Consider the following 20867-nt stretch of genomic DNA (forward strand, 5'->3'; position numbering starts at 1 on the left):
GTGTTTATTATTATTTTTGGGTAAAAGGGGTGGGGCCACGTAGGTGATGGGCAATGAAGGGGAGTGCTCAGCATTCCTCCTCACTACACATGTATGTTTGGCCGGCCGTCATGCGCACGGGGCTCTCTCCAGTCCAGCAACACAGTTGCTGGGCTGGAGAGAGCCGGCACAGGCTCCTTGTCTGCCAGCCAATCCTGATGCTGCTTTGAGCATCAGGATTGGCCGCAGGGCAGGCTGGGAGCCTGTGCCTGCAGCACCAGTGAGACAGAGAAGCAGAGGAGTGGCACTGAGGTGTTTGTTTTAAAATATTTATTTTAATGTAATGTCCCCCGGCCCAGCATGCTGCCCCATCCCCTTTGCAACCCGCGACTGTCCAGGACCCCAAATTCATAATGATGGGGTAATATTACACCAGATAATTAACACACCCTCTGGGATGGGAAATTCGAGGTTCAGTATTTCCACTTGTACCCTTAGCGCGTAAGAGGGCACCGGTATCTGAAGGCGAGTCAGCGTTGTATTGCAAAATCCTGGGCTTCCCTGACATGGGTGGGATGCGTGGTTAAAGTACTAAGGCCATGGATGCATGATGGAATTCAGCAGGCTGCCTCCTGGCTGAGATCACTTAAGAAAACACAGCTTCCAGCCAGGAGGATCTAGGGAGGAATGTGGTGCCCATACAACGAAAACCTCCCCAGACTGCCCCCAACCTCCTACAAATCTATCCCTTCTTTCCATGCACAGAACAGACATATGAAAGTTTGAAAGGGACATCGACATGGCCAGACTCGGCCCCCAAGCTGCCCTGTCAGACCAGCCCCCACAGGGTGCATAGCAAGTGCACCTGACTCCTGCAATAGAGTCTGGGGGGTTTCACCCTCCCCCGCCTCCAAGAACATTTGGGAAAAATGGCAACACATTTTTCATTATATATTCAATTGTATTAGTTGTTAAAGCATAGTAAATGATGACCTTACAGTGTACCAGGATATTGGGGTTCTTCAATGATTCTCTCACTATCACCCTCTAACAATGCCTTTCATCTCTCCATACCTGCTCGCTCCCATGTATTTCATTTGTTTTATAGAGCTGTGTTGGAATTTCTGTCCTTGGCCCATTCCCTCTCCACTCCCCTACTGTGCCAATTTGAATGTTCTACCGAGTTCCTTGTATATCCAACAGTTTTCAGTCAACAATAAATGTACAAAGATAACTCTTGTGATTGATGTCCCTGCTGGAGAGAGATCAGAGTTTTGTCTAGTGGCAGTTTAGACTCACCTAAGGTAGTGTAAAGGGTTAGTGTGCCTGCTGCAAAGAAAGTGTACTATCCAGATTAGTATTTCATGTGCAATGCTCAGTGGGATGCTTCTTTTGTCACAACGATCCTTTTGTTACTGTGCAGTCCATAAGTCACAATCATAATCTACCACAGTGAGCTATGGACTGCCATCAAAGCACTGCATGCAAACTGCATGGTACAGGTTAGAAAGTTATGTTTTTCTCAGTCTTTGACTAGCCTAATGTTACTAAAAAGGGTTTGTTTGGGTAGAACTAAATTGTTATATGTAAAGTCAATCCTAACCACTGTGTTACATTATGAATCTTGACTTTATACTTCCCCAGACCAAGCACTCTTAAAAAATGTCACAGTATGAGTGACGTGTATCCTACACCTTGCAGTCCCCTTTGTCGTATGTAACATTTTCTATAAACTTATTTACACGTGTGTGAGTCGTTGTCCCTGTATGTGTGTGTGATGTAAAGTGCTCCAGCACCCTATGCAGGGAAGAGAGGTGCAATCTCTGGTGTAACAATAACCCCCGCAGTGCCGGGCTGACCTCCAGTGCCACGCCCAAGCACAGTAAACTGTGCATGTGAGGCGGGCCCCTGCATGAGAGTTTCTGACTGGGTTGGGGGGGGGTCCTTGATGTACTCTGGTGGCCCCCCTCAAGTGTTGTTAGGCTACTGCAAAGACTGTATTACATACAGTGCCCTGTGGTGAAACAGGCACCCTTGGGGCGCTGTAGTATTAGAGAAGGGGCCACAGGCACGTGTGTAGCCTCTTCTGTAATACTGAAGGTGCTGGTGCACATGAGCTCCAACGCTATTGTGGAAGGGGGTCCCCTCATTTGCATGGAAGTGTGGTCCTGTGCAAATGGGGGAATCACTAGGTCTCTGCACCCGCTCCTTATTACAGGCGTGGGTGCAGACGTAAACATGCCTTTAGTAGGCACACTATCAGTGTGCCACAAAAAGATGGCATATTGTCAGTGCACCCATGGAGCCAGCATCCTAGAGGTGGACAAATGGGTACCATGGACCCGCACTCCTAGAGAACCGCCTGCTGGCGGATGCAGTCACTCATTGCACCCTCCTGCAGGGGAATTTCTGTCCCCTCTCTGAAGTCCTGCCTGCACTGTGAAACATGAAGTGGCTTATAAACAGCCTCTTGGTCTTGCACTTAATGCACTACCCTCAGAGCAGGAATGAGTTCCCGGCTGACTAGGAGCAATGCATTAATGATAATAGGGCATCCTGTGCCGGTCTAAACCAGGTGCATCTTTTGCAAGGTGTGCCCCTGGCGCAATCTGGCAAAGTGAGTCCTATTTAAAATATGGGCCAAGGAGCAGTCTTGGACTTTCAAAACAGGCCTCCAATACAACAAGCATCGGCAAAGCCAATAGATCTTGCATATGCAAGAGCTATTGGCTTTACCACTATGTTTTAAGCTTGCAGTAAACTAGCGTGGCTCCTGTTCAGCATGGCTGGAAGTTAGTGGAGTAAAGGAGAGTGGTGTGGAGTGTTGTTAAGTGGAGTAGAGTGAAGTTTTATGTAGTGGTGTTGAGTGGCCCAGAGTGGTGTACAGTAGAGTTGAGTGGTGTGGAGTGAGGTGAAGTGGAGTGTTGTGGAGTGTCACTGAGGAAGTAGAGTGGAAGGGCGTAGAGTGGAATAGAGTGGAGTGGCATAGAGGGGCACAGAATAGGGTGGCGTTGAGTGGCGCAGAGTGGTGTAGAGTTGAGTTGCGTGGAGTGTTATAGGGTGTAGTGGAGTATTGTGGAGTGTCATGGAGGGAGTAGAGTGTAGTAGAGTGGAAGGGCACAGAGTAGAGTAGAGTGGTGTACAGTAGAGTGGAGTGGCATAGAGTGTCCGAGTATAGAGAGGAGTGGTGTAAAGTGGAGTGGAATAGAGAGGAGTAGTGTGTCATAGAATTGAGTGGAGTAAAGTGTCATGGAGTGGCATAGAGGAAGTTGTGTACAGTGTTGTAGAGTGGAGTAGTGTTGCAGAGTGCACAGAATGGAATAGAGTGTTGTAGAGTGGAGTGGCGTGGAGTAGAGTGTCTTAGTGTGGAGTAGAGTTTAATGAAGTAGAATGTCAAGGAGTGGACTATCGTAGACTGTAGAGTTGTCATGTGCAGTGTCATAGCGTGGAGTAGAGTCGCCTAGGGTGAAGTGGCATAAAATACGGAGGTGTAGAGTAGGTTGGCGTAGAGTGCTGTGTCGTACAGTGCATTGGTTTTGAGTAAAGTGGTGTAGAGTGCATTGGCATAGAGTAGATTGTTTCTGAGTAGAATATAGTGGTGTAGAGTGGAGTTGTTCAGGAAAAGTGGAGAGGTGCAGGATAGAGTGTAGAGGGGTAGAGTAGAGTGCTGTGGCACCAAGTGCAGCGATGCAGAATATGTTAAAGTGGCGTGGAGTGATAAAGAGTGTTGGGGTGTAGAGTGCATTCGTGTAGAATGCAGTAGAGTAGTGTATAGTTCAGTGGTGCAAAATAGAGTGCACTGTCATAGGTGCAGTACCTTAGAGTACAGGCGCATAGAGTGCAGTGGGAAGTGTGGAGTGGTGCAGAGAGCAGTGGTGTAGAGTACAGTGGTGCGGAGCACAATAATGTGACGTAGAGTGCAGTGACAAAGTACAATAGGGGAGAGTTGCATTGCATGCAGTGGAGTGCAGTACTGCAGAGTAGAGTGGTGCTGAGTTCAGTGGCAACCAGTGCAGTGGTGTAGAGTGGAGTGGTGCAACGTGGAGTAGTACAGAGTAGAGTGGTGCAGAGAGTAAAGGCATACAGTACAGTGGTGAAGAGTAGTATCGAGTGATCTAGCATGCAGTGACATAGTGTGTAGTGGTGTAGAGTGCAGTGGCACTGAGTGTTGAAGAATAGAGTATAGTGGTTTAAAGTGCAGTGGTACAGTGTAGGTGGCATAGAGTGCATAGATATAGAGTGCATTGTTTTTTAGTAAAGTGGTGGTGTGAGCGTTAGTGTAGAGTGCAGTGGGCTAAAGGCGTAGAGGAGTAGAGTGGTGCCGAGTAGACTAGAGTGGCGTAGAGGGTTGCAACAGAGTGCAGTGGCATAGAGCGCAGTGGCATACAGTGCAGTTGCATAGAGTAGACTGTTTCAGAGTAGAACGAAGTGACATAGAGCAGAGTGGTCCAGAAAACAGTGGAGTGGTGCAGATGGAATGTAGTGGCTTAGGGTAGTGGTGTAGAATGCAGTGGCATAGAGTAGATTGGTGCAGAGTAGTGTGGTGTGGAGTGCAGTGGCGTGGAGTAGAGCAGAGTGGTGTAGAGTGCAGTGGCATAGTGTAGATTGTTTCAGAGTAGGTGAAGTGGCATAGGGTGGAGTGGTGCAGGGTAGAGTGCAGTGCCAGAGTAGTAGTGTATATTTTATTGGCATAGAGTGCCATAGAATAGAGTAATATAGAGTAGTATGGTGCAAAGTAGAGTGGCGTGGCCTAGACTAGGGCAGTGTAGAGTACAATAGCGAAGACTGCAGTGGTGCATAGTAAAGTGTGGTGAGTGCACTGACAGAGTAGAGTGGTGCAGAGTACAGTAGAAAGACATATAGTGAAGTGGCATAGAGTAATGTGTAATAGAGTGCAGTCGTGCAGAGTAGGTTAGAGTGGCATAGAGTGTATTGGCGTAGAGTATAGTGGTGCAGGGTAGAGTGCAGTGGCACAGAGTTGAGTGGAGCAGAGTAGAGTATAGTGGCATACAATGCAGTAGCGTAGAGTAGACTCACAGAGTGCAGTGGCATAGAGTGTATTGGTTTTGAGAAAAGCAGTGCAGGGTACATCTACATTGAGTGCAGTGGTCTAGACTGAAGAGGCATAGAGCAGAGTGGAATGAAGTGGTGTAGGGTAGATCGCAATAGCGCAGAGTGGAGTGAAGAATGGCACAGAGTGGAACAGGGTGGGGTAGAGTGCAATGGGGTAGAATAGACTGTTTCAGAGTACAGTGCAGTCTCAAAGTGCAGAGTAGGTTAGAGTGGCTTATAGTGAATTGCTGTAGAGTGCAGTGGCGTAAAGTGGAGCGATGCAGAGCAGTATTGTGGAGTGGAGTGGCATACATTGCATTGGAACAGAGTGCCGTGGAGTGGTACAGAGTACAGTGCAGTGGCATAGAGTGCAGTGGGGCAGAGAAGACTGGCATAGAATAGAGTTCAGTGTTGCAGAGTAGAGTGGCTTAGAGTGACGGGGTTTAGAGTGGAGTGGTGCAGAGTACGGTAGAGTGGTGCAGGGTACTGTATAGCGGCATAGAGTGGAGTATTGCAGTTATAGAAAAGCACCCTTTTCAGCATGGTTAGCCCCCCCACTTTTTGCCAGGTATCTGATGTGATTTTGACTGAAAGTGTACTGGGTTACTAGTAACCAGCTCCCCAGTGCCAGACTTCATTCTCAAAATTGTATAGTTGTTTTCGCCAATTGGCAAAACTTTTAGTACCCTCCATAAGTCCCTAGTAAATGGTACCCCTGGTACCCAGGGCCTGAGGTACTAAAAAAAGTCCCTAAGGGCTACAGCACGAATTGTGTCACCCTCAGGAACCCCTCACCAAATGCACACAGTGCTGCCTTCGCAGACAAAAGTGACAACACGACCTGTCACACATCCCCGTGTGCCAGGTCTCCTACCACTGCACATGATATTTGTAAGTCACCCTTGTCCCCTACCCATACAGAACGCTTTCCAACCCTAAGACAGGGGGCATTATATCACATGTGAGGGCATATCTGCATGAACAGATATGCTCCTGCTATGTCTTTGTCAATTCATAGACATACTAAGTGAACACAGAAGCCATTTTAGATACATGTGCTGAACACTGGTCAATATGAGTTTCCCAGCTACATGATGACTTCACTGAAACTAGGGATGTTTGGTATCAAACATCTCGTATTAATAAACCTCACTGATTCAAGTGATTGATTTATTAATACATGCACACCGAGGGCACCTTAGAGGTATCCCCTGAAAACCTAACCGACTGCTAGTGTGTTGGCTGACTGGCCTGAACTGGCACAGCCACCCTAGACAGATGTCTGGCCTCCTGAGGAGAGGGCCAGGGCTCTTGGAGGCCAGGCACAAAGGTGTTCTGGGCGGGGCTGTTATCACCTTTTTCAGGCAGGATGGACATTCCAGGGCTGAAAGCTTCAAAGGACCATCCACCTTTGTTATGCAATCCAGGTCTCCCTAGATGGTGGAAAAGACCCCCCTCCCCATCCTGACCCCACTTTTTGGTGGCAAGACAGGCAGGAAAATTAGTAGGATGAGGAGGTGTGCCCACATCATGCGACTACCACCCGTAAGGTGGACCAGCTAAAGTAGGCACCACTTTTCAAATTCCTCCATCTTATTTTGGACAGAATTAGTATTCTAGGGTCAGGGTTATGTCCACTTCCCAGGTGAAGTGGTCATACAGAGAGTGTAGCCACCCTACAGGTAAGCATAACCATTCACTGCTACCTAGAACTCCCCTTAACATCCCTAAATTGAGTATTTAGGTGGCATCCCAGAACCCAAGAACAAAGATTTGATGGATCCAGAGATGAAGGACGAAGAAGAGTCACTGCCTAGCAAGAACTGCAGAAGAGCAGTGGACATTTTGGAGCAAAACCCTCTCTCCCTGCAACTCTCACGACAATCACAACAGAGTGACTTGTCCTGCAAAGCTGGAGAACTACCAAAGCCTTGGGTAGCCTGCCAGCATCTTGAAAATCACTGTCAGTCTCCCTTGGAGTAGTGGAGCTACTTCCTTGCAGTCCACAGGCACCGAAAACCAGAGTCTGGTCCACCGCCTTGCAGATATCCGGCCCTGACTGACACTGCAGAAGACCCGGAGGAGATACCTATGCTCTAGAGACCCAGGCCTGTTTCCCCAGTGAGCATGAAGACATTGGGACCCACCCTAGCAGGGCAGCACCAATCCCTGAGTACTGGAAGCCCAGCACCAAACACTAACAGCAAGAGTTCACTGCAGATCCCCACTACACCATGAGAAAGCAGCCACCGAGGGACATCAGTACCACAAGACCCACTTTAAGAGTGTCCATGCAGTCTTGATTTTGTCCCTGCCAGTTGTTGGACGCTAACCATGAGGAGTATATTTGTGAACCGGCCCAGCCACCCTATCAACTCTGCATCCGAGCTGCCCAGCCTGGTTCTCGAAGAACTGGCTGTGCACCCTTGCTCCAAGAACCCTTGCAACCCAGGCCCCTATTTGGGAGCTCTTAAACGTATCCCCAAGTCCCCCTGTGCAGCCTATTTCTAGGACGCCCCCTTCACCGTAGCACGTCCAACTACAACCTCACGAGCACCCTGCTCCCATTGAAACCCAGGTGCCTCCCGATGAACTGCTGGTGCCACTTTGGACCATGGGCCTCTACAACTCCAAATCCTAAAGGTGAGTCCCTGAAACTGACTGTACTTACTTTTATGCATTACTGAGTTTTCCTTTGATAGGACTGCTTTGTGGGTAACGGTGCACAGGTTTGAACAATTACTAACCTGTAGAAATTGATATCAACATCAGTACTTACTCTTTGACAAAGTTCTTGGCTCCCAAACATATATATAAAAAGAAGTGTTATTTTTCTAAATTGGTCTCAGATGTATTCTTTGAATGTGTGTCTCATTTATTGCCACTGTGAGTACAACAAATGCTTAGCACTGCCCTCTGATAAGCCTAACTGCTCGCCCACACTACCACAAAAAGGAGCGTTAATACTAACTACTTTTGCCTCTGTCAACCAATTGGGGATCTGCTGGGCCCTGCACGGTGTACTTCTTTTCAGTGCACCATATAGAGAGACAGCTTGCTACAAGAGTATAGTAGCGTAGACTGCTTTGGTGTAGAGTGGTGCAGATTGGAGTGCAGTGGTGTAGAATGCAGTGGCAGAGAGTGCAGTGGCAGAGAGCACAGTGTTGCAGAGCAGACTCTAGAAGAGTTCAGTGGCATAAAGTAGAATGGCATAGAGCTCAATGGAGTAGAGGTTAGTGGCAACAAGTGGTGCAGAGTAGAGTACAGTAGCATAGACTGCAGTGGTGCAGAGTAGATTGATGTAGAGTGAAGAGATGTGGAGTGCATTGGTTTCAAGTAAAGTGGTGCGGAGTGCATTGGCCTAGAGTGCATTGATGCAGAGTAGAGTACAGTGGTGCTAAGGGCAATAGTGTAGACTAGATTGCTTCAGAGTAGAGCACAGTGGTGCTAAGTGCAGACTAGATTGCTTCAGAGTAGAGTAGAGTGGTTCACAGTAGAACATGTGACGTAGCGTACAGTGGTGCAGAGTTCAGAGTACACTGGAATGGCTTAGAGTGAACTGGCAAAGAGTGCAATGGCATAGAGTGGCGTGAAAGCTTGGAGGCATTGGCGCAGATTGCAATGGCATAGAGTGGAGTGGTGCAGAGTGGAGTGCTGTAGAGTGCAGTTGCAGAGAGTTCAGTGGTGCATAGTAAAATAGTGTGGCCTGGAGTGCATTGGCATATAGTAGAGTGGTGTACAGTAGAAATCATAGAGTGAAGTGGCGTACAGTGAAGTGGTTCAGTTCAGAGTAGAGTGCAGTGATGCAGTGTGCACTGGCGTGGAGTAGAGTTGAGTAATGTGGAGTGGTGCAGAGGAGAGTGGACTGCAGTAAAGTGGAGTATGCATGGTGTGGAGGCACACTGCCATTACAGTCAACATATCTTCAATTGAAATTACTGATACATTTGCACAGACATACAGTTTTGCTGATAAAACTATACAGTGAACAAACGAGAATGTGTGGAAATGTCATCACCTAGTTCATTGATTTGTTTTGATTGTAATACATTATTTGTTTCCACCACAGTTTAGAATTACCAAAAAATTTGCTTCATTTGTGCTTTTCCAATTCTGATATATTCTGAAATATCTGCAGTTCATTAACATACATTTAAATGTTGTTGTGTGCTAGAAAAAAATCTCTGTGCAGCCTTCCTCAAGCACACACCCAGTAGCCAGCATGATTGTCACATAAATCCTCTCACTTTGAAGCAGAGAAAGAAAAGGAAAGACCAAGCTCCCTTGAAGGCAGAGACTGACATGTGACCCCTGTCTTTGAATGCACAGCAAATGTGACAAAATAAGAACAAAATGTACAGTCCTGTTTAGCGAAATCCAGTACTGGTGGAAGAATACAGTGAATAGAATTTGGCCAAAGTAAGGCATGAACTTAAGCTGGACATCCTAAAACAGACAGGGCCAGCAAATAGAAAGCAAGCAAATGTGAGTTACAAAGCCAACGGTAAGCAATGGGCAGAATGCATTACCAAGGAAGCTTTTGGAATATCCCCAAGATGTCATTAGCTGGTAGGCTCTGACCTAAACATGACCTGGTCCAATAAAGGCCTGTCCAGCCCTTGGAAAGGGACGCTGCAGTGTTTGTCTGCTCCTAGTGGTTTTGCAAAGTTAGTTGCATCAGGAAGAAACAGATCAGGCCTGCTTTCAATTATGTAAATACATGTTGTAATGCGATATGGAGACCTAGTAAGAATGAGGTATGGGCCAAAGAGCTCCAGCTGCTCTCCCCTTCTGACGCCCGTGGGAGGGGCTACCTCTGGATTGCGATGTCCTATTGTGTGACGGTGAGATGTCCTGACATGCTGGTGCCTCTGATAGGTGTTGGGTGGAGTCAGTCATTTGTCATGCGTACCTCTGGCGGGGTACTCAGACACAGTCAAATCAGTCTCTACAGATCAAACCTCACCTTTTTCCACAAGCTGGTTTTAGTGAACATTCTAATTTGGTTAGAAGGCAAGTGGAATAGCGCACTTTGGTGAACATCATCCATGTCACGTATAGGCAGCATCTTCAGGAGAGAGCATATAGGGAGGTATTCCATACACCTCCTGCCTGTCAGTCACAAACTGTACTGGGCCAATCATGGCCATAAAAGTACAGATAATAAAAACATTTCATAAATATAGCAGCATTAGAGGGTCCAAAACTCATCAGAGGACGGGGATAAAATACAGCTAGTTTCACGAAGCACATTATATAGAAGACATGCCAATAATAAAGTGCATAGAACATATGTAGAAAAACAAAAAAAACTGGTGGGTCTCAGATTAACGATTAAGAAATGTAAAAGTTAAAACCGAGGTCAAATCCTAAAGTTCTGATATAACAGGATAAAGATGTTACATTGAGCCATATTTGTTTCTAACCCCAGGGAGAGGTGGGTGAAATTTCCCACTGCCATGCAAATGTTCTCATTCTCCAGCCTCTGCAATCTCTCAAAAGCCTTCTACTAGGAGTTTGTACTCAAGGAGCTTAAAATAGGACACAAAAATCTCTTCCTAGCATGAGCAGATAGAGCGCAAAGTCCAAGAAGGTGCAATGTGCTTTGAGTGGCAGTGTTAATGCACTGGTATCTAGGTAGAGGTTCTCCCCAAACTAAGTTACAAGGAAAAGCAACTATCAGGTGCAATAGACCTAATCGCAATCTTGTGAAATAGAACCTGAGGTTCCCATCCGGAAACCAGGAAAGGTAAGGCTCACACCCATGTGCAAGTTGATTGGATTGTACGAGCGGCTTCAAAGGCCGCCTGATGGGCTCCGCCTTGCCTGTACTGATGAGCCTCCTTTACCTCGATGCTAGCCATGGAGTCAATACTTGCAGGATTTTCAGTGTAATCCTCCAGGCCCAGCATTAGGAATTTTATTTTCATATATTTAAGCCAAGGTATGGTGAGAGCATTGTCCAGAGAAAGACAATCCTCCAGTACTTCCTTTGAGAGTTGGGCGTCAGGGTTCCCCCAAATCCTCAGCCATAGGAGTAGTAGAGCAGCTTTATCTTGTTCCCTACAGGTGGTAGGCCCAGCTCTGAAGGGCGCATAAAAGCGGGTCATGATTGGGAATGGGCAGCATCCTACGAGCAAACTTATTTTCTACCTGCTGAATTGGCCCGGAACCTCTATAAACCCAGACCCTTGCACCATATGTCACCACGGAGACACATTTACTCCGACCATCAGTTGTTTGACCAGTTTGTGACCTAGCCTTCTCGCAAATGAGAACACCACCTCCACAGCTCCTTGAGTGAGAGCAGGCCTACAATGATGTAGGCTCTGCCAGGCTAGGCTTTGATCAAAAGGGAGACCTAGAAATGTAAAACACTTCACTCTATGGATTTATTTTGTTCCCCAAACCCTCCCACCCCCAAAAAGGGAAGGTCCTAGTTTTAACATTCCTAGGGCCTAGGCTCATTATAAAATATTTTTTTACATTTAATTTAAGATCGAGACCACCCCCAAAACATTATAAAAAACATCTAAAAGAAGCTGGAGACCATTAGCGGTTCTCGTCATTAATACACCGTCATCTGTATACAACGCCACGGGCAGGGTTCTTGTCTCAGTTCTAGGGAGATCTTCCCTATCCCTATAAGGTGGGATTCTAAGTGATTGATGTAGATGAGGAACAGGAGAGGGTCCAGGTCACACCCTTGCCTAACCCCTAAGTGTGACCTATGTTTTCTGTAAGTTCCCCATCTTTACCAAATCTAACTCTGATATTGGTGTCCCAATGCGTTCCTTGTAGTGGCCCAATTTAACCTGGTTCCATCCTCATCCTGGTCATGCAGTCCCACAACTTTCTCCCATTGACCAAGTCGAAGGCAGAGGAGCGGTCCATGAATGCCAGGTGAATGGAGCCTCCCCTTGCCTTGGCATATTTCCCTATCAATTGCAGATTAAGGCACTGCTACGCTGTGCCAACCCCTGCACGGAAGCCATACTGGGCATCAAATGAAGACTGACTCTCCAACAGACAGGCTTCAAGTTTTACATCAAGAATCCTTTCCAAAATTTTAAGGAGCTATCCAGAAGGGATCTGGGACACTAACAAGCCAGGGAGTTCCAATCCCCCTTCTTAAACATTGGGACAACTATGGCTTCAGACCAGGAAGGGATTAGGTCTCCTTTAATTGCAGCTTTCAAAACATTGGTTAAAATGGAAGCCCAGGGTGTGTGGTTTTCTTTAAAGTGGTCCAAGGGGACCGCATCAGGCCCAGGGGCCTTCCATGCCGGGTTCCACCAAATGTTAGCAATGACATCAGAAGTGTCTATCATATCCCTCAAGGCCTGGTATGTTCTTATGCTGTGGAAATCATCTCGGTTTGGGGGGCTAATGGCCTTTTCATTTCTAGGGTTAAAGATATTTCCAAAGTGCTCAACCCATGCTTCTGCAGGTATCACCGAACCCAAAGACATTATCATATCTGGTGAAGAATGGTTGGTTTACCACCTTCCAACAGGAGGCACTGTCCATCAGCCCAGAAGCCTTGCCAACTCTTGCCACCTTCCCTGACCTCCAGGATTACTTTTTGTGCCCTCTGAGCTGGTGCTGCCCCTGGAAGGAGGGTACTAGGACACAGACAAGTTATTCCCTCTACAGATCAAACCTCACCTTTTCCCCACAGGCCGCTTTTAGTGAACATTGTAATGTGGACAGGCGACAAGCAGTACTTAATTTGTAAATAAAAAGGTACCGGTGCTCAAAGCTCTCCTCTTAAACACGCGGTTGCTGGAATTAAAAGTGCGACCACATAATACTGAGGCAGCGAAATCCTGAAGCCACCTCGGGCCTCTTCGGTCCATTTATAGACACTCCCTGTTCCTTCAGTTCACTCTGTCAGCTTCCTGCTTTTCCCCTTCCTGACGCTTTTTCGTGTTTCTCTTCCTCCGTCTTCCCCACGTGTCTTTCGGGAAATAACTCAGTGACAGCTGTTTTTAGTGTAAAAGGTCATTTATTAGGACAGGGTTGCATAAGCAACATAACCTTAACTTTTACCGTAAACCGTAACTTTAATAACGCCCTCCCTTTAACATCTCCTCGCTCATCCTTCCCCTTCAAACCCTTATTTCGTTACCATTCCCCTACGCACTCACCTTTTCCTTTCATGACCCATTTGGTTTGTGCGTACCCCCACTCAGAGCCTTCACCTGCTTGTTTATTCCCTGGAAGGGTGGCCAAGCCCGCATCTGACTCACCACCCTCCCCCATCTACTGCTCGCTCTCTCCTGCAACCTGCCCTAACTGACAACTACCCTCCCACCTTTGCCATTCGCCTCTAACTTCCATCCTTTCAAACTCTTTTTCTAATTGCCGGGTGGGTGGGAGGCCAAACTAACCGCGCGATGGGTCAGCGCGGAAAGAGGCCAGTCCCTCCACCCCAACCCCTTTTATTCCCACCCCTTAAACCCACCCCTCACTTACCTTTCTCCCAATCCCCTGTCCCGCTGTCACTTCCTTCCCGAAATGGCCCGCGTGAAGACTAGAGCGTTGCTCCTGCTTCCCGCGGGCCCCTCCATCGGGAAATAACTCAGTGACAGCTGTTTTTAGTGTAAAAGGTCATTTATTAGGACAGGGTTGCATAAGCAACATAACCTTAACTTTTAACATAAACCGTAACTTTAATAACGCCCTCCCTTTAACATCTCCTCGCTCATCCTTCCCCTTCAAACCCTTATTTCATTTCCATTCCCCTACGCACTCCCCTTTTTCTTTCATGCCCCATTTGGTTAGTGCGTACCCCCACTCAGAGCTTTCACCTGCTTGTTTATTCCCTGGAAGGGTGGCCAAGCCCGCATCTGACTCACCACCCTCCCATCTACTGCCAACCAGCACAAACCCATTTGGCGTTTTGCTGCCCCACCCCCCACGCCCCACCCTTCCTGGCCACGCAACTGCAACAAGCACTTCTCATTTCTTGTTTGTAATCCACAAGTTCTCTCCCCACAACTCCTCAACCAGCAGTCTCAGATCTGTCAGATAATACGCATTTCCTAGTGTGGACAGGTGAACACCATTGTCTCTGAATAATGCTACCTCTTGCTCTGTAATGTTCTCATGCTTCAATATTTTTATCCCCTGAGCCCAGCAGAAAACCCTCATCGCTCTGTTAAGTTTCCTTCGAGCCCGCTCCATGGCTCCATACTTTACTGCCCCTCTCCACACTCTACGGGGAACAAATTCTGTCCACACCAAGCATGTGCCATGCAGTTTTTTCTTGAGAATCTCCAAGTCTCTCTGCATGTGCTGCAGTAGCGTGAGTCCTGATAACTTTACCAAATCATTCTCTCCCAAATGGATGATTAACAAATCCGGACATCCCCAGTTCAATAAGTTAGCAGTGATGAAAGGAAGCAGGTTACCCCACCGCATGCCGCTCTTTCCCCACCATAGCACCTCGTGCCGCCTGCTGGATAGTCCCAGGGCCCGACCATATGCCCGCTGCTCCGCGAACTTCGCTGCCCAATGTACAAATGAATGGCCGACCAGCCATGTTACCGCCTTGCCCTGCGATGGACCAAACGCATCTCCTGCAATGGAAAAATAACTGTAACATGTGTTTTTTAAATATCCAAAAAACCACCCCCCCGCCCCAAACAACCTTGGAGCTGTCCCTCCTCGCATCTCAGGGTCTAACGTATCGTTCACAACACCTTGATCTCCAGCGGCCTATCGCCCTAATCTTTGCCCAGTCCCAACCCAAATGCGCCGCGGCCGTCGCTGCCCCAATTCTAAACGAATGTGTGCCAAAATCCATGGCCTGGCGGCCCACACGTCCCAACGCCATCCTCAATACTCGTAAAAGCTGAAAACTGGTGAGCTTGGATCCTGACCTATGTACAAAAACCCCGGCTTCCCTGTTCGACATATATGAAGATTGAAACTTGCTCCATTCCGTAGCTGGGCAAGCCAACACGTTGCCCCCTTTTTCTAACCATACCCACTTTCCCCTACCTAGTTGGTCGGTTTTCGATCGTCTAAGCCAGATCCCCAATCGATCGCCGTGCACGCACACTTCCCTGTAGCGTATCCCAACCGCCGCCCCAACCCCCAACAACTCTGACACTCGAAAAGCTCCAAAAAACATCCACACCATGCATAAGCGGAAAAGTGCCAACTCGTATTCGTCTGCGCAACATACCGGCAGTATATGTAACAACTCTAGTAACAAATCAAAATCAATGGGTTCCCTGGCCGTTCTATCCTCTACCGCTCTGATTCTGCCCCAACCTTTTAACATTCTTCCCAACAGATCGTTTCTTGCTGGGTCGTGATCAAAAAACTATTTCCCATAAAAAGATATACCCGCCAGTTTACCCCCGATAGTGGCCGCTGATAAACCTCTCTGCATCATGCACAGCACAAAACACAACACCCGATGGTCTAGCTGTTTGTCACTCTGTCCCCAAAAATTTCCTGCAAACTGCTAAAAAAATTGAAAATCCAACCAGGCCAGCCGGTAACTTCGCCGAGTGGACTCCGCTAAAGACATCTCCACCAGCCCGGTGATCATCATGCCCCCCATTCCCAAATGTCTGCCAGGACCGCTGCCTTGGTCTGTTCTGCTCCTGGCAGCAGGTTGCGGAAACGCTGCCACTGTGAACGAGACAGGGAATCCGCAATCTCGTTGAAAACTCCTGGTATATGGACAGCTTTAAAGATCACATTCAGAGATGAGCCCTGCAACATGAATCGGCGCAACAAGCGCAAAACCCTCAAATCCCTCGCTTTCTGTCTATTCACTAGCTCCACGACAGCCATGTTGTCGATTCTGAATAAGACTGTCCTATTTGCTAACTCGTGTCCCCATACTGCCATGGCCACCAGAAGGGGAAAAAATTCCAGAAAAGCAATGCTCCTCCCTTGTTGTAACCAAAGTGCTGGCCACGCCTCTGCGCACCATCTGCCATCCCAGAAAATCCCAAAACCATGCGCTCCTGCCGCATCTGAAAATATCTGCACCTTCCATACTGTCTCTTCCTCACAGAACCACATGGATACCCCATTTAATTGTTTCAGAAATGTTTCCCAAACCCTAACATCTTTTCTGAGTCCCATTGACACTCTTATTCTGTGGTGTGGCAACACTGCGCCTGACATGGACAACCCTAGTCGCCTACAAAACGTCCTCCCCCCCCCTAACTTCCCTTCAAGCAAAGTTAAGGTACCCCAACAGCTTCTGGGCTGTTCACAAATCGATTTTTCGTGCCTCCTTCACCGTGACCAAGAAAACCAGCATCTCCGTTACTTTCTGTGCCGGTAATCTGGCCGTCATTGTACTGGAGTCTAACTCAATACCCAGAAAGGTGAGAACCGATGAGGGGCCTTCGGTCTTTTTGGGTGCCAAAGGCACTCCCATCTGCTGTGCCATGTCCTGAAACTTTTCCAGAGCTGTCCGGCACTCCGCGAATCCTTCCTTCCTACAAAAAGGAAGTCATCCAAGTAATGGGTCACCGCATAATGCCCACTGCTTTTGACAAAGACCCACTGCATGAAGGTGCTAAAGGCTTCAAACAAGGCGCATGAAATCGTGCAACCCACGGGCAGGACCCTGTCCACATAGATTGCTCCTTCAAACTGCATCCCCAGCAAATCAAAATCCCCTTGGTGTATCGGCAATAGCCTGAAAGCTGATTGTATATCACATTTTGCCAGTTCTGCCCCCTGGCCACACGCCCTGACCAATTTTATAGCATCGTCCACAGATGCATACACCACTCTGGTGTCTTCCGCTGCCATGAAATCATTAACAGATGTTCCCTCCGGCCATGAGAGGTGATGTATCAACCTGAATTCACCGGGGGCCTTCTTCGGCACGACTCCCAATGGGGATATCATCAAATTCTGACTTGGCCACTCATAAAATGGGCCCGCAATTCTGCCCAATGACAGTTCCTTGTCCAGCTTTTTCTTTACCACCTGTGGTAGTTCCTTTGCGGACCGCAAATTGTCTGCCCAGCGTCTCACCCGTGGGCCTTGGTAGCTGACCCTGAAACCTTCCTGAAAACCTTCTGCTAACTTAAAAGCAGCTGCCCTATCAGTGTATACCCGCAGCCATGGTAAGATAAAGTCTAACCTAACTGGCGTAGGCCCCCTTTGAAGCAGGAGTGCCCTGTGTCCCTCTGCCTTTTGCCCCCCTCCATTGTTCGGAGGGACTGGAGAGTGAAAAGCATTGTGTAACCGGGTCATGGCCCCCGCACTTGGAGCAGTCATGTTTAAATTTACAAGGATGTCTGGAGCAGAAACCCTTGTTGAAATTCCAGCACGCTCCTGTTGTGTTAGGTGTTGTTCTTTGTCCCACGCCCGCCTCCCCCGGGGCGGGACGTGCCTGAAACGGTTTATAGACCACCGGTAACCCACTGGCCGTATGTGTTGATGCTGCGGATTGTGATGATGCCATCCACTGCATCCATAATTCTGGGTCTACATCCCCCCATGGCTTATCTGGGTTAATGCTCACTCGAGCTCTGAACTCCTCGTCGTAACTCAGCCAGGCAAAACCCCCGAAATGCATCTGCACTTTCCTAATGATGTCCATGTATTTAAATAGCGCTATAGCCCTGTCTGGGTATTTCTCGCAATAAATGCTTGCAAAAATTAAAAACGCTGATGTCCAATTGTCCATATTAATTGGCACCCTCGGCCTATGAGCCAACTCCCACTCTTCTTCCTTAGACCCTTCTTTGGCTTGTATGTCCCTATGTAAAAGTTTAAAAACGTCTACATACTCGTGTCTCCATATTCTGGCCTTTGTTTTCTCCGCTACGTGTGAGCCCAGTGGCATAGCCAGACCCATATAGGGTAGCCTCTTCTTGTGTTCTCCCCCTTCCTTCTCTTCTGTGCCTGACTTCTCTCCTGCTATCTTGTCCCCGCCCTCGCCCTCAGATGTAGCTCTGGCTTGCAGCTCTGTGCCTTTTTCCCCGCCCTGCTTATCTTTACCTGTTAGTGTGTCAAGTATCGAACCGTCCCCTACCCCAACGGACTTGTAAATTGGAGTGTCATCCCCTTTAGCGCCGTCCCCCCAAACCGACCACCATTGCCCTTTACCTCTTCCTTGTGTAGCCACAGGCCGCGCGAAACCTTCCGGGCCCCTCGGCCCCGTGCTTGGTCTTGCCTTCTTTCATGTGGACCACTGTTGTTGTCCCGCTCCTAAAAAATAGAAGCGGAGAGAGGGGTTGCGCTGCTCCTGCTTCCTCCTCCCCTCCCCCTTGTGCTGTGTACCTCTGTCTCCCTGATCTCCCCCTCTTCCCATTCTTCCAGATCCTCTTCATAGTCAAGTTCCAGCACATCCTCTTCGCACACATCCATCCGTTTTTCAACACTCCCACTCATCATCATGTAGTTATTAGGCAGATCATCGTGGCCCGCATGGCGTCCGCCATCTCTGTGTTGTACCCGATCCTGCGGAGTAGAGAAGGCCGCGGGAGACCCCTCTAGCGCTTCTGACCAACGTGCCGGGCCGTGTTGCGCCCCGTTGGTATTGCCTTCTTTCTGCCAACCTCTTGCGTTGGCATTGACCTTCCGCGTGTCGCATGGCCGTATGCGCCACTGGCTCCCATCGCGCTGCCTAAACCACTATCCTCCCCGACTTCCTGACCCCTACCGCTCGGGACCCATACCCAGCTACCTCTTCCGCCGTCTTGCGGCATGGTTCTTAGGTTGCCTGTACTGTCTGCTGGCCTCTTCAGCTGCCGGCCGTGTGGCACAGACATGTCCCGCTCCATGCACAATTGGGCCCACCTACCCTCCATCTCTGCTACTAAGCGGCGTTGTTCCCTGATCCTGGCCTCCATGTCCCACGCCTCACCTGAGTCTAGCCTGGCTGTCCAGGGGCCGGGGGACACGGCCTCCCTGCCCGCCCCTCGGGCCTCCTTGGGCTGCCCCTTATTGGGCTTGCCCTTGCCCTGTCCGCCCGTCTGTCTGTCTTGGACCTTTGCCTTTCTTTTTGGCGTTATTGCTGGTCCCAGCCTGGTTGGCCCCGCCCTTGGGTAAAGACAGGTCCATGGGCGTAGTTTCTGATGGGGGCGGGGAGTTCCTGCACTAACGTTTCTTGCTCGGGGGCCCTGTCCGCCACGCTCTGGTTCTGAGATAACTCAACCTCCCCTGCCTGCTGAACTGGCACTGTACCATCCTCCGAGGGGTCTGGCTCCGCCGCAGGGCCCTCCCTGTCTCCCAATTGTCTGGTGGGTGAGGTTGCGCCAAGCACCCGTCCCACCGCCCTTTTTTTGGGCTTTTTGGCCCTCTCCGGGGATGTGCATGCGGCTACCTCCACTGCTACTCGGCTGGACGCGGTGCGCACCGGTCGCACCATCCCCACCCAGGCCTGTTCCAGGACCCCAGGCCTGAGTAGGTCAGCCCGCCCGCTAAGAATGCGGAGCGCAGCTTGTACCGCCTCCGCCTCGTGGCTGGTTGCCATGGCACCGGGGGGAGGTCCTTACTAAACTTGCCTGACTGTAGCCCACTGCTGCGGGCCACCAATGGTGTGTTGAGGAAGGCTACTTGGGGGCCCTGCGTACCCTGGCGCCTCCTGGTGGCTTGGCGGGGGGCCTGGCAAGATGGGGTCCTGTCAGTGCGCTAGTTTTCAATTGCGTAATTGCCTCCCTGCCCAAAATTGTATATATTATGTAATTTTTTTCATTTTTTTATTTTTTTTGGGGGGGGGCGGCCTGTACTGTCACTAAATGGCTTAATTGAGCCCTGTGGCCTGGTGGCGAGGGCCCCACACACAGTAATGTGTGGGCTCCCCCACCTAGTTAATTGTATTTTACCAGCCTTGGCCTATAATGTATTATTCTAGTTTCATTTTCAGTGTATCTGTATTATATATATTTTAATTTTTTATTGGGCCCCCGCGGTCGGAGCCAGTACAGTCTGGTCTGCCGTTAATTAGAGTGCCCGAGTACCGGGCCTGCAGAAAGGCCTGCTTGCGGGGCCCCCCAGGGGGCCGCAGTGGCTTGAATCAGCCACCTGTTACTGCGGCCGCGAAGCCGCGAGTGGGCCCGGCCGGAAAGCCAAACACGTGGTCTTGTGCTTGACAAGGGGGAGCGGCCGCTCGAAACGAGCGTATGGCCGTCCCCAGTAGCTGTGAAGGGGGCCGCGCGTGCTGAAAGCGCGCCCGACACCAAAATAATTGACTACAAAGAAAGGAAAAAGGCAGAAACCTGCAGACCCCGTCCCCGCCCTGGGCCCCACCCTACCTGCTCCAAAGCTCCCAAAACGCCTGCATCGAAAATCCCCAGGGACCGGCCAACTCCAAACTAACCGCGCGATGGGTCAGTGCGGAAAGAGGCCGGTCCCTCCACCCCCAACCCCTTTTATTCCCACCCATTAAACCCACCCCCACTTACCTTTCTCCCAGTCCCCTGTCCCGCCGTCACTTTCTTCCCGAAAAGGCCCGCGGGAAGACTAGAGCGTTGCTCCTGCTTCCCGCGGACCCCTCCATTGCTCGCAGTAAATGCTTGAGACACAAGACTAAGCGCCGGCCCTCAAAAATAAGTGGCGGTGCTCCACACCGGAAAGAACAAGCACAAATTAAGCACTGACAACAACTGGGACAGTGTACTCTAAAGAGGGTGCACCGAACACCACCGGGGCCACGTGTGTGCGCCATGATCTGGAGAGAGCTTCGAGGAGGTGTGCCACACATGTCCTGTCTACACAGGCAAGCCCCTGGTTGTCAGAATGTGAACCAAGCGGCCCTGGGAGGTCTCCGCCTGGAGAGACACACCTGTCCAGGGCGGCTCCGAGCAGTCAGGCAGGAGCACAGCTCGGGCACTGCAGGG

The 20867-nt window shown here is 49.4% G+C and overlaps 1 long non-coding RNA gene across 1 annotated transcript in view; it reads right to left on the minus strand.

Annotated features, from left to right (window-relative positions):
* Positions 1–13519: 13519 nt before the first annotated feature.
* Positions 13520–20867, minus strand: part of LOC138246569 (uncharacterized) — a 54281-nt gene continuing 46933 nt past the window's right edge. The window contains exon 3 of the long non-coding RNA XR_011194307.1: positions 13520–14615. This is a non-coding gene — a long non-coding RNA (uncharacterized lncRNA). The remainder of the gene's footprint in view (positions 14616–20867) is intronic.

Source organism: Pleurodeles waltl, chromosome 7 (assembly GCF_031143425.1).
Source record: "Pleurodeles waltl isolate 20211129_DDA chromosome 7, aPleWal1.hap1.20221129, whole genome shotgun sequence".
NCBI classification, from domain to species: Eukaryota; Metazoa; Chordata; class Amphibia; order Caudata; family Salamandridae; genus Pleurodeles; species Pleurodeles waltl.